Here is an 11,612-nt window from a genome sequence, read left to right as displayed (position 1 = left end):
GCGAACGTCCTCGCCGCGCCTGCGCGCCGCGCGCGCTCCCTCTCACTGTGACGCGAGCACGCCGCTGGCAGCACCGGGCTCTCCCATAGGCCGGTTTACCCCGGCAGGCGCGCTCCCGGGCAGGCGCCGCTCTTCCGAGTGCGCCCCGGGCAGGCGGAGACGCGCGCGGGAGGGAGCGAGCGGGCGCGCGCGCGCGCGCGCCGCCGGTTTGCTGGCTGTCAGCGCCGCTCGCGCGCTGCGCTCCCCGCCCTCGCCTCGCCGCGCGCGCGCTCGCGCCGCCCGCGTCTCCTCGCGCTGTGCCGCGCCTCGCCTCGCGCCCGGTCTCCTCGCAGTCCGGCGGCGGCTCCGTTACGCGGCGGCCGGTTCCCGTTTCCGTCTCCTCCCCGCGGGGTGCTCCCCGCGATCCTTCCTGCACGCCGCCACCCGCCACCCCCCCTGCCGCACCCCGCAGCTCGCCACGGCCTCTCCCCGCACCCTCGGCGAAGGCAGCGCGGGCCCCGGCAGCGGCACTCGGGTAAGGGGGTGATGCGGGCGGCTGAGCGGGAGCCGCGGCAGCGGGGGAGCGGCTGCGGAGCCGAGACCGGGCTGCTCCAAGCCGGCGCTCCCCATCCCTTCTCCCGGGCCTGGCGCCGCCGCTGTTGCGACTCCGGCGCTGCTCAGCAACCGCTGCCGCCGCCGGGGTGATGGTGGCGGGGAAGGCGCCGGTCCCCCTCCGTGTGCCGGGGTACCCGTGGGCCACTCCCGCCGGAGGGGCGCTGGTGGGGCCGGGGAGCGCGGCGGCGGCTCTGCGCCCGGCGGGGGAAGCGGGAGGCCGGGACTCGGCGGGCGGCTGGGGCATCACCGTCGGGAGCGGGGCCGGGCCGGGCCCAGGAGGTCGGTGCGTGAGAGAGAGCCCCGGGCAGCGGCGTTGCCCCGGGAGCGGCGCGGGCAGCGGGGGTCCCGCGACTGAGAGCGCGGCCGCGGGGGACGGCCTCCAACTTTCCTTGTCCCGGGAACTGCGGCCGCCCGAGGGGACGCCTGGGTTTGGCAGGGAGAGGCACACGGGAAACGTGGGCTTGACGGACGGACCTTACGCCCTCGGGCCGCCTGGGAGCTTGAGGAAGTGCTTGTCTTGCAAGGGTGCAGAGCCATGGGGTGCTGCCTGGGGCTTTTCCCACGGCCACCTTTACCGTATTTCGGCAAATTTAACTGCTTTGGTCTTGGGTTCTTCATACTAATCTTGTCACTGATAAGGCTCCGGCGATTTTTCCCGCAGTCAAGTTTGTGCTTAATGTCAGGTCTTTCACACATGTGTGCGAGCGTGTCCCTTCTGTGTTCTAGGCGCTCTCCAAAGACCTGGCTGTGCCCTCTGCTTTCAGATTGAGGGTGCAAGAGTAGGTAGAGACTATAATGCCGTAGTGCAGGTTGTACTAAAAAGCCTATGGGCATAGGCGTCAGCTGAAAAATTGCTTCTTGAGAGACTGCAAGTTGCTGGGGGCAGTACCTGCTGTCCTTGTGTCCTCAACGCACGCATGGTACACTGTGAACCAGTGGCTGTGGGAAACAACCGTGTGTTCAGAGCATTCTTCACTTTGTGATCTTGTATTAACGCTTAGGGCCTTTTTGTGTGTATACTGAAACTTGCACGTCAGCTGGAATGTCTGTGTTTCACTATGCACGTGTACGCTTATATATCTACTCCCTTTATGCTAAAATATGTTAATGTCTGGGCATTAACTGAAAGCTAATGGAGTAAGTACTGCAGAAAGAGTGTTTAAGCATGAATAGCTTTTTATTTTATAGTATTAATCTTTTTTTTTCCTAATCATTCTCCACTGTAAATGGTCTAAAACTTGAGAAAAGTCTGAACTGCAGAAGCAAAGAACCGGCCAACTGCCTGTGCTGCTTCTGCTTGGGGTGGTTTGACAAAAGGCTCTGTTACAATTCCTTCCATTATTAAAGAAAGCTAGTTATTAGGATTTGGTGACTATGCTTTGATGTAGTTCCAGTAATGTCTGTTTTGCTGGTTATTACGGGTATACTTACTGCCAAATACTTATTGGTACTTGTTAGTGATTCATATGTGTATGTACCTTATACTGACAGATCGGTGTGTTTCAAAGTTTACGTATTTTGCCAACAACACGTAATGAGACAATCTTTCTTCAGTGTTGGAAGTATAATTAAACTGCTTGCTCAGAAAATATGAATAATTAATAATGAGAGAAGGGTAGAAATCAACCTGAAGTGTTGAATCATGCAAATTCACTCATTCAGTGATGGTAGGTGCCAGGGCATTTGACAACTGGGAAATGCAGAGGGTCAGATTGGAGCTTGTAGCTTTCTTGTTCTTTCACTCTTGTGTCTTTGTTTCATTACCTGAGCAACTGAAAAGATCTTCGTTCCAGAAAAATGTGAGCTGTACTTGCTGGAGTAGGAATGGAGCCAATTCACCTTAAGTGAATTAGTAAAGGTAGTACTAAACCACATAGGGTCTTCGTTTTGTTTTGGCATCTGTGGTTTATGATCACTTTACTGGGACTGCAAACAGAGGCTTGATTGTGTAATGGAATGTTCGTATATTACAAATGTTGCAAAGCATTCAGAAGATTAATATGAAAAATTGTAGTTTTGGTGCTTTCCTCTCTCTCTCTGTAGCTGTACAGAATTGCTGCTTTATCTGTCAGATCTGTTCTAAACCAAACGATTTTCCCAAGTCTGGGTATTTATGTACAGGAAAAAAATAATAAATGACTATTTTATATATAAATTATGTGATCAGTCTGTTCATTGACATTTAAGGGGATAAAGAGGACGGAGATTTGGACTTGAGTATTTAAATATTGTTGCAGAGTCAGAATTTAAAATAAAAAAGTAATTACTATAATCTTAGGCTGGTCTAGAGGGGGAGCTAGTGTCAAAGCAAAATGTGGCTGGATTTTTATCTAGACTCATTTGAAAGCTTGCTGTTTGGTCATGGAATATGCTTCTAATACAATAAGGAAAACAAATGTATATGATGCATGCTATGTATGATTGCATTAATATGCATCTCTTATGTGATGAACGTAATCTGCAACTCAAGTGTGTGTTTTTTAGGGAAATTGCTTGTATGTTTTGCTATTATGCAACAAAAACTACCTTCAAAGAACTTTGAAGTTGGAAGATCAAGCTCTCCTAAATCATGAAATGCCAGGATTAGGGATTATTGTAAGAAGTGTCATTTGGCCTGTAAACATATGGCTAAATGTTACACTTTTTCCTGAAATGTTGCTTTCAGTATGTAGCATAGGATGGCATGGGTTGTGTTCAGTGAGCGATACTGCATCTTTTTTCTTGGTATCAGATAACATGGAACGTTACTATTTGTTAATGTGCTGTTCATACTGTACCTTCTTAATTTCCTCTTTTGCTGTTTCATTGCTTTCAGTCTCTAGTGCCTGCATGTTTCACTAGTAGTACTTTCACAGAGGTCTCTGGAGATGTGTTATGTGTCCCTTCATGTTGAATATCCCATTTAATGCCTTTGTGATATGATTTTTCAAAATAATCTATCAATGTGTTAATTATTTGCATGTTCTAGAATGTTTTCTCACAAAGTTCTGTCTCCCTATGTGATTAACTAACAATAACCCGGCTTTTCTTCATTGTTTTTAATAGATCCCTTAACAGGGATCCTTGAATGCATATGCTAGAAAAGACCTCACTGCTTGATTTGTTGTTTGGTGACTGTTGATTTAGACTGCAAGTATAAATACTTAGATCTGCTGCAGTGTTAACCCCCAGCTACCAGTCCAAAATGTTGGTCAAGAGTGGTGGATTTCCCATTGAAAGCTAGTTCTTTTTTACTTCTTTTAAGACAATTTGATTGCAAGGCACAAGAGGAAAATCACTTTCTCCAGGACAGTATTAATTCCCTCTCTTTTCCCGCAATGCCTATATTATTAAAAGTACACTGACCGACATTTGCAATGCGTGTGGCAAGTCCTTTTGTAAGATAGTTTTATTCAGTATTGTTTTTTACATCTTGTTCAGTAATACAGCAAGAATGCCTTGTGCACAAGGGCACAGAGAACAGGATCAAATAACCTTTGATTGTTGTGATGCGACTATAATATGTTTGGTTTTTTTAAACTGAGAGGTTTTTGGTACTTATCTGTTGAAAATAAACTTCATTGCACATAAACAAAATGTTCAACATGCTAGATTGAAAATGGCAGCAACCCTGATGGGCAGGAGGAAACCTTCTATCATGCGGGATTGCATTATAGCATGTAAGTCTTAAAGGCTGAAATCTGTTCCTTTTGCCATGAGACTTCTGCCACTTGAGCTAGCAGAGAATGTGATACTAGTAATTTTTAATTAATGTGTGATCCAAATTATAAGGCCTGTGACTGGTTGTCTGTGATTTTTAAGCATTTCAAAATAGTGATGAAACTCCGGAATCTTGGGTTCTGTTCCAGGCTCTGGGAATAAGCATGTTCCGGTGAAAGATGATTTTTTTTCTGCTTATTCCTTCTGTGATATCTACTTAAATATCTTGTCCCTATCTGTTTTGCCCTATTCTGAAATTTTTATTACAATCCTATTTTCCTACTGTAAACATTTAATTTCTTGCTAAAGGGCTTTTTATCTGAGATCCAGAACTGCTGTGCGGGGAGATTCATAGAACCATCACAGAATGACAGAATGGTGTGGACTGGAAGGGACCTTAAAGATCATCTAGATCCCACCCCCCTGGCATGAGCAGGAACACAATTTACTACCAAAGTATTAGAAGAAACCATTCTTGCATCCCTTCATGTAGGAATGTTTAAGTCAGGGATTATCGAGAGAACTCAAATCATACAAGACGATGGAGCCAAATGGACTGAGATGTTGGAAGAGCTGGCCAGAGTCCCAGTGAGGTCCCTCCCCATCATCTTTGAAACATACTTGTTATCAGGAGAGCTTCCTGATGACTGGAGAAAGGCATACATTGCACCCTTCAAAAAAGGCCAAAACACAGAAACACAGTCCAAGTTGCTACAGAGCTGGCTAGCTTCCTTGTTGTCCCTGGGAAAATAGGTCGTTGGTGTTCTTGGAACACATTTCTGGGCACAAGAAGAAGGAAATGATTGGGAACAATTGGCATGGATTTATCAAAGGTAAATCATGCGTGACTAGCCTGATTGCCTTCCACGTAAGACGGCTGAAGTTTCAGATGAGGGAAGAGCAGCGGGTTTCATTTACGTTGCAAGGCTGTCAGCTCTGTCTCCAACAATACTCTTGTATCCAGATTTGGTTATTAGTCTGTGTGGATGGAGAACTAGATGAAGAAAAGACTGCTGGATGGTTGGACTCGGAAAGTAGTGGTTAATGTGTCATATACGGAGGTTGGTAACAAGTGGGGTACTGTAGGGGTTCATCTTGAGAAAGTGATTGAGTGTGCTCTTATGCTTGCAGATGACACCAAATTGGGGTTAATAGTTGATATGCATGAGAATGGAGCTGCCATTCAGAGGGACTGGGGCTGGGAACACAAGACCCATCTGGAGCCTTATGAAATTCAAGGACAAATGGTCTATGCAGTGTACCACTGCAGTGGAACAGGCTGGCGACTGACTACGTTGGAAGCAGCTCTGCTGGAGAAATATGGCATCTTAGTGAACTAGGGTGATCTGGCCACCAGCAGCATGCCCCTGCAATAACATCTTGGGCTGTATTAACAGGAATGTAGCTAGTAGATGGAGGTAAGCGATTATCCTTCTTTACTTGGTGCTTATTAGACTGCATCTAGAGTCCTGCACCCAGTTTTGGGACCCTCAATACAGGAAGGTCATTGATAAACAGAAATTAATTCAGTGGAGGGCTGTCAAGATGGTTAGGCAGCAGGAGCACGTGCTCTGTGAAGAGAGGCTGAAAGAGTTGCATTTGTTAGCTGGAGAAGAGGTGGCTTCAGGGGAATCTAACAATAACCTGCTGGTATCTTTGAGGAGATGACTGAGAAGATGGAGTCAGGCTCTTTACTGAGAAGTGTGGTGGGAAGACATGAGGCAATGGTCATAGTCATACATTGAAACAAAGAAGGTTCAGACTGGATATAAAGAAAGACTTTCTGTAAGTGTAGTCAAGCTGTGGAAGAGGTTGCCCGGAGAATCTGTGTGGTCTCTGTCTTAGAGGTTTCAAGACCCAGATGTATAAAGCTGAGCAGCCTGGTCTGATCTCGTAGCTGACTCCGAGGGAGGAGGTAGGACGAGAAGCATCCAGCGGTCCCTTCCAACCTGTGTTATCCTATGAGTCTAGAGCTGCTGATGCTTAGCTCCCAGAAGCCTGGAATTATGGGAATGAACTGTTCCAGTTCATTCCCAGAATACTGGAATGCAGTCAGTACAGGCAGAATGTGTAGGTGACTCAGCTGTAACATATCAGACCAAAATCAATAACAATAATGTTACAGTGGGCTTGACAAAAGCATCATTTGTGTGTCAAGTTATGCATTTTGCTGTCCCTTAGGAAGATGCATGTGGAGCTAAAAGCATGCGAGTGCTTGAATTTTGTCAAGAAAAAATAGTCTTTTGTAATGGGGTAAAAGTGTATTTTTTCTGTAATTTTCCTTGGAAAGGGGAAAAACGGTTTGCACACAGTGAAAGTGTTGAGGTAGCTCAGCTTTGACATGGATGCCTGGCACAGAGTGGGTCATCTTGTAAAGTCTTTGGTACATTAAAACAAACTGGAAAATGAATCTTCTACAGGGAAGTATCTGTCAGCCTTAAAAATAGGTGATCTTTCTGGATCATTTGTCAGGATATGTGTGTAAATTCATATTATGTAGCTCATAATGCATCATTTCAAGGTGGTGATTTTCTGACTATCTGTTAAATGAGTTGCAATCAATTCTGATTCTACCCCGCTGCCCCCAAATACATGATAGTTCCCTCACATGATTGTTTCTTCATGTTTTTTTTCTTATTTCCCTCCCTCCTTGACACATTTTCAGAGTGGAGATGGGTAACAAATATAGACAGAGAAGTAGTCCTGAGGTACAAGAAGCCCAGGAACTATTTTGGCAGACTTTTGGCTACCATTCTTCATAAAATGGTTTGGATAGGAAGGGATATTAAAGTTCGTCCAGTTCCAACCCCCCTGCCATGGGCAGGGACACTGTCCACTAGATCAGGTTGCTCAAACCACTGTCCAATCTGGCCTTGAACACTGCCAGGGATGGGGCATCCACAATGTCTCTGGGCAGCCTGTGCCAGCACTTCAGCACACTCGCAGCAAAGATCTTCTTAATACCTAATGTAAATCTGTTGTCTTTTCAGTTTAAAGCCATTACTCCTTGCCGTATCACTGCATGCCTCTGTAAAAAGTCCCTCACCAGATTTCTTGTGGGCCCCCTTCAGGTACTGGAAGCTACTCTAATGTCTCCTCAGCACTTTCTACAGACTGAACAAGCCCAACTCTTCCAGCCTGTCTTCACAGGAGAGGTGCTCCAGCCCTCTGATCATCTTCATGGCTCTCCTCCAGACTTGCTCCAACAGGTCCACACCCTTCTGTTGGGGGCCCCAGAGCTGGATGCAGTACTCCAGGTGGGGTCTCGTGAGAGTGGAGTAGAGGGGGAGAATCACCTCCCTTGATCTGCTGGTCACAGTCCTCTTAATGAAGCTCAGGACATGGTTGATTTTCTGGATTGCAAGAGCATACAGTTGGGTCATTGTTGAGCTTCTCATCGACGAATGCCCCCAAGTCCTCCTGAGGGCTGCTGTCAATCCAGTCTCTGCTCAGCCTGTGTTTGTGCTTGGGTTTGTCCCAACCCAGGTGCAAGACCTTGTACTTGGCCTCGTTGAACTTCATGAGGTTTGCGTTGGCCACCTCTCAAGCCTGTCTAGGTCCCTCTGGATGCCATCCCTTCCATCCAGTGAGTTGACCGCACCACACATGGTGTTGTCAGCAGACTTCCTGAGGATGCACTTGATCCCACTGTCCATGTTGCTGACAAAGATGTTGAAGAGCGCCAGTTCCAATACCGTTCCCTAAGGAACACCACTCGTCACTGGTCTTCACTTGGGCATCCAGCCATTGACTGCAACACTTTGAGTGTGACCATCCAGCCAATTCCTTATCTGCTGAGGGATGGAGACATCAATTCATATCTCTCCAGTTTAGAGACAAAGATGTCATGCCGGACAGTGTCAAATGCTTTGCACAAGTCCAGGTAGACATGTCAGTTGCTCTTCCTTTATCCACCAGTGCTGTGTCCTTGTTTTAGAAGGCCACTGAATTTGTTAGGCATGATTTGTCCTCAGTGAAGCCATGTTGGCTGTCACCAGTCACCTCCTTCAAATCAGAAGAGTTGCCTGCAGCAAAGAGCTACTGTTAAATGACAGGCTGGGAATATAAATGTATATTTAATTAATTTTTGTTATTGAAGCATGAGATGCTACCTGAGGAAATCTTTGAGTAACCCTTTTCTGAGGATTTTCCTCTTTATTTGTATTTGCCAACCTGTAGTCTTTAGGGATCTTTCCTAAGACAAGTGGTGATTTCTGTAGCAGAGCATAGCTTCCAGTGAATCAACCATTTTATGTGGTTTCTTCAAATATTAGATATTACTGAAGTATAATTTACATCATTTATTTTCAGGTATAATGCATTCAAAATAACATGAAACACTTCAGGTATTGGTCATTCTAAAATTTTATGAAGGTTGTGCTGCAACACTTGCTTTATGGTGGCAATATTCTGAATGTAAATGCTTTTTAGGAGTCTGCTTTCATTATATGTTTGCTTCATAACGTTATAGTGGTAAGGTGAGTAATTTTCTGTAACATTAGAATTTCTTTTGTGAGACAGTTAATAGCAATGAATATCACCACGACATTATTAATTCTGCAAGGTAAAGACTGTTATTAGAAACCTGTGGAACAGTGCTGTGAATGTCTTACGGAAGTTAATTCTTACTTGCTGTGTGTTAAACTCTTTCTTCAAAGCATTGCTCTTCCTAAAAGTTTTATAAAAGAACAGTAAGAATTCTGTTCCAACAACCTCCTGATGTTCATCTTCAGTTTATTAGATTACTTATTGAACTTCACTAGAATTTGCTTCGAACTCACACAGCGTCATAACTTTTTACAGTATGTCTGATTTGTACGGATAGAAATACATCTGTCAAGCTCTTTGGAGGTTTTGTTTCGTTTTTTGGAGGTGTTTATGGGCATGTATGTGATAAATACTAATGTAAGCATTTATCTGACATGCTGTTCATTGAACAGTTCATGAAGATCTTTTTTTTTAAAACCATTTTTTTAAAGTATTAGTGCATCTAATTACAAAAATTTCTTCTTTAATCTCTTAGCCTATAAGGAGATTTCTGTTCACCAAGGGACCTGTTTCAAAATGTGAGCTTTCAGATTGCCTGGAACTTTAGTTTTTAGCTCTGTGCCTGTATTTACGATCATAAAATACGTAACATACCTGAAACATGTATACAGGTTTCTGATATGCCGTACTTAGCTACATCTTGTCTCTTTTGGGTGTTTGCCAAGCAGCTTCCTCTGTTTGATGCTCAGTGTGGATATTCACACATTAGATAATTATATACTTGAGACTGAACAGTTTTTTGCTGTTGCAATGTGTGTAGTGTGTTGATGGTCTCTTTTTTCTCCCTATGCTGTTTTTGTCTCGCCCCAAGTTGTATAAGACCATTCATAACAGTGGACATTATGTCTTCAGTTTATCTCAGGTGCCTGGGCAAGCATTTGTTCCTTATTTAGGGCGAGTTTTGAATTAATGGAAGAATATGTTTAAAAAAATAAATTAATTGTTTCCCCTTCTTATGCTTTTGTTTCAGTGAGACAACTTTGTGGTATTGTGCCATGTCTTGGTATGCTTAGGTAGTCTTTGCACTTCCTTTTTCCATTGCCTGTGTTTTTTAGCTTTTCAAAAGGTTTGGAAAGACTTACCAACAGTCTACAATCTTCTGATGCATGTCTTTGCATTTCTGTTCATTAAATAAGCCTGTTTCACAGTTCTGTTGGGATTTTTTTTTAACAGTACAACATCTTACTTTTTGGTATCTCTGTTGCTTGGGGTGTTTTCAAGTTAGAGCTATTAAGATAGTATGAATTACACCTCTTGCCTGACATGACCCACTGCATAGGACACAATGGCATTGGAAGATGTTCTCCTTGAGTTGTTCTTCATTGCAGATGCCTATTCAGCACTCTGGATTTTGGGTTGAACTGCTAGACATTCTCTCTGCAAGTTTTGTTGCCTTAACTTCAGTGAGATGATGCTGCACTAGGTAGCAACACTTTCTAGGTAATTTGGGTAATATGACAGCTTACATTGCACCCTATGACAGCATCTTCAAACTGCAGATCTGAGTGTGCTTTGCGTATTTCCTAGGGAGCAGGGGATGCTGTCCCTTAGCAGGTTTTTGATAGTTTCTTCTGATGTAATTTTCCTTCAGTAGCAGCAAGAACTTTGGGATGAATACGAGAAAGCCCTTTTACTCTTCTCCACTTGATTACAACAGATAGTGCTCTTACAGGATGAGGGATTCAGTATAACCTAGAGCAGAGAAATGTTGGTCTCTTGAGAAGCTGAACAGACATACCAGATACAGAGTTCAGCATAATTTAAAATGCTTGTTTGATTTTTCCTGTACAACGTATTGCAGTGTCATGCATAGTAATGATAGATGGTAATTCTGCAGATTCTGTGTCTACAGAAGTGCTGAGAGAACATTGTCTCTATTGAGCTGATTGCTCCTCAGATCTCTGTGTGTGCGTGCACATAATCACTTGCTTGCAGTTTATCCTTAGGCATGCTGAACATGTGTTTCTGGTATAGTTGCGTCAAGGAATTTGGCCAAGAATAGGTAATGTCCCAAGTACTGAAATCTGACAGTAAGATCATAAACCCATGTTTTGAGCTTAACAGGATATGCTGGTATCCACTAGCCAGAGGTGTTCTGATCCTAGACTATCCACAGAATGAGTTTGAGATAACATTTTACAAAATATTGATTTTTTGCTTACTTCCAAGTTCATTGTTTTCTGAAGTGGGTAGGATCCTGCTGCCTCTGCTTTGCAGAGAACAGTTAGTTTTGTGACCAACTATACTTTCAGTCAGGACTTCCAGGACTCTGTCTTTCATGGCACATTTTCTTATGTAGATTGTGAGTACATCCACTACTCCAGCTGTATCAATCTCACGTTCCCTGTTTGAATGTTGTGGCTATTTGTGGTGGGCTTGCTCATTCATCATGAGTATAGAAGGGAAACTGTCAGATTTATATGCCTGCCTAAGTGGTTTAGTTAGCCAGATGCATGTCTCCAGTGTTGGTTGAGGTTTTTTGCTATAAGGCAATATTTTCTCTGTGGAGTTCTCTCTCACTACAGTTCTGATATTTAAGCAGGCCATACTCAACGCTATTTTCCTCAGAAAATGTTTCATATTGTGGGGATACCTGAGTCTACTGCCCTTTATAGAGGCATTTTTTGTATTTTGGCAACTTGCTCTCTTTCTTTCCTTATGTAAGTTGTTTTGTTGGCTATGTCTAGACAGTATATGGAGGGTCAATCATTGTGAGGCAGCTCTCAATAATCTTTGAATGATCATATCAATTGGGAGAAGTATCTAAGGAC

The 11,612-nt window shown here is 44.2% G+C and overlaps 1 protein-coding gene across 3 annotated transcripts in view; it reads left to right on the top strand.

Moving 5' to 3' along the window:
• Nucleotides 1-228: 228 nt before the first annotated feature.
• FUT8 (fucosyltransferase 8) overlaps nucleotides 229-11,612 on the top strand; it is a 121,897-nt gene continuing 110,513 nt past the window's right edge. For 2 of the 3 annotated variants that reach the window (XM_065683280.1, XM_065683281.1), the window contains exon 1: nucleotides 230-514. The gene's annotated coding sequence lies outside the window, so the exon portion shown is untranslated. Of the gene's footprint in view, nucleotides 515-11,612 lie in introns of all 3 variants that reach the window. The other variant, XM_065683282.1, reaches the window with a different exon arrangement.

This window comes from Lathamus discolor, chromosome 6 (genome assembly GCF_037157495.1).
Source record: "Lathamus discolor isolate bLatDis1 chromosome 6, bLatDis1.hap1, whole genome shotgun sequence".
In the NCBI taxonomy this organism is placed as follows: domain Eukaryota; kingdom Metazoa; phylum Chordata; class Aves; order Psittaciformes; family Psittacidae; genus Lathamus; species Lathamus discolor.
Note: the sequence above shows the minus strand (reverse complement) of the source record. Positions and strands in the feature narration are given on the sequence as shown.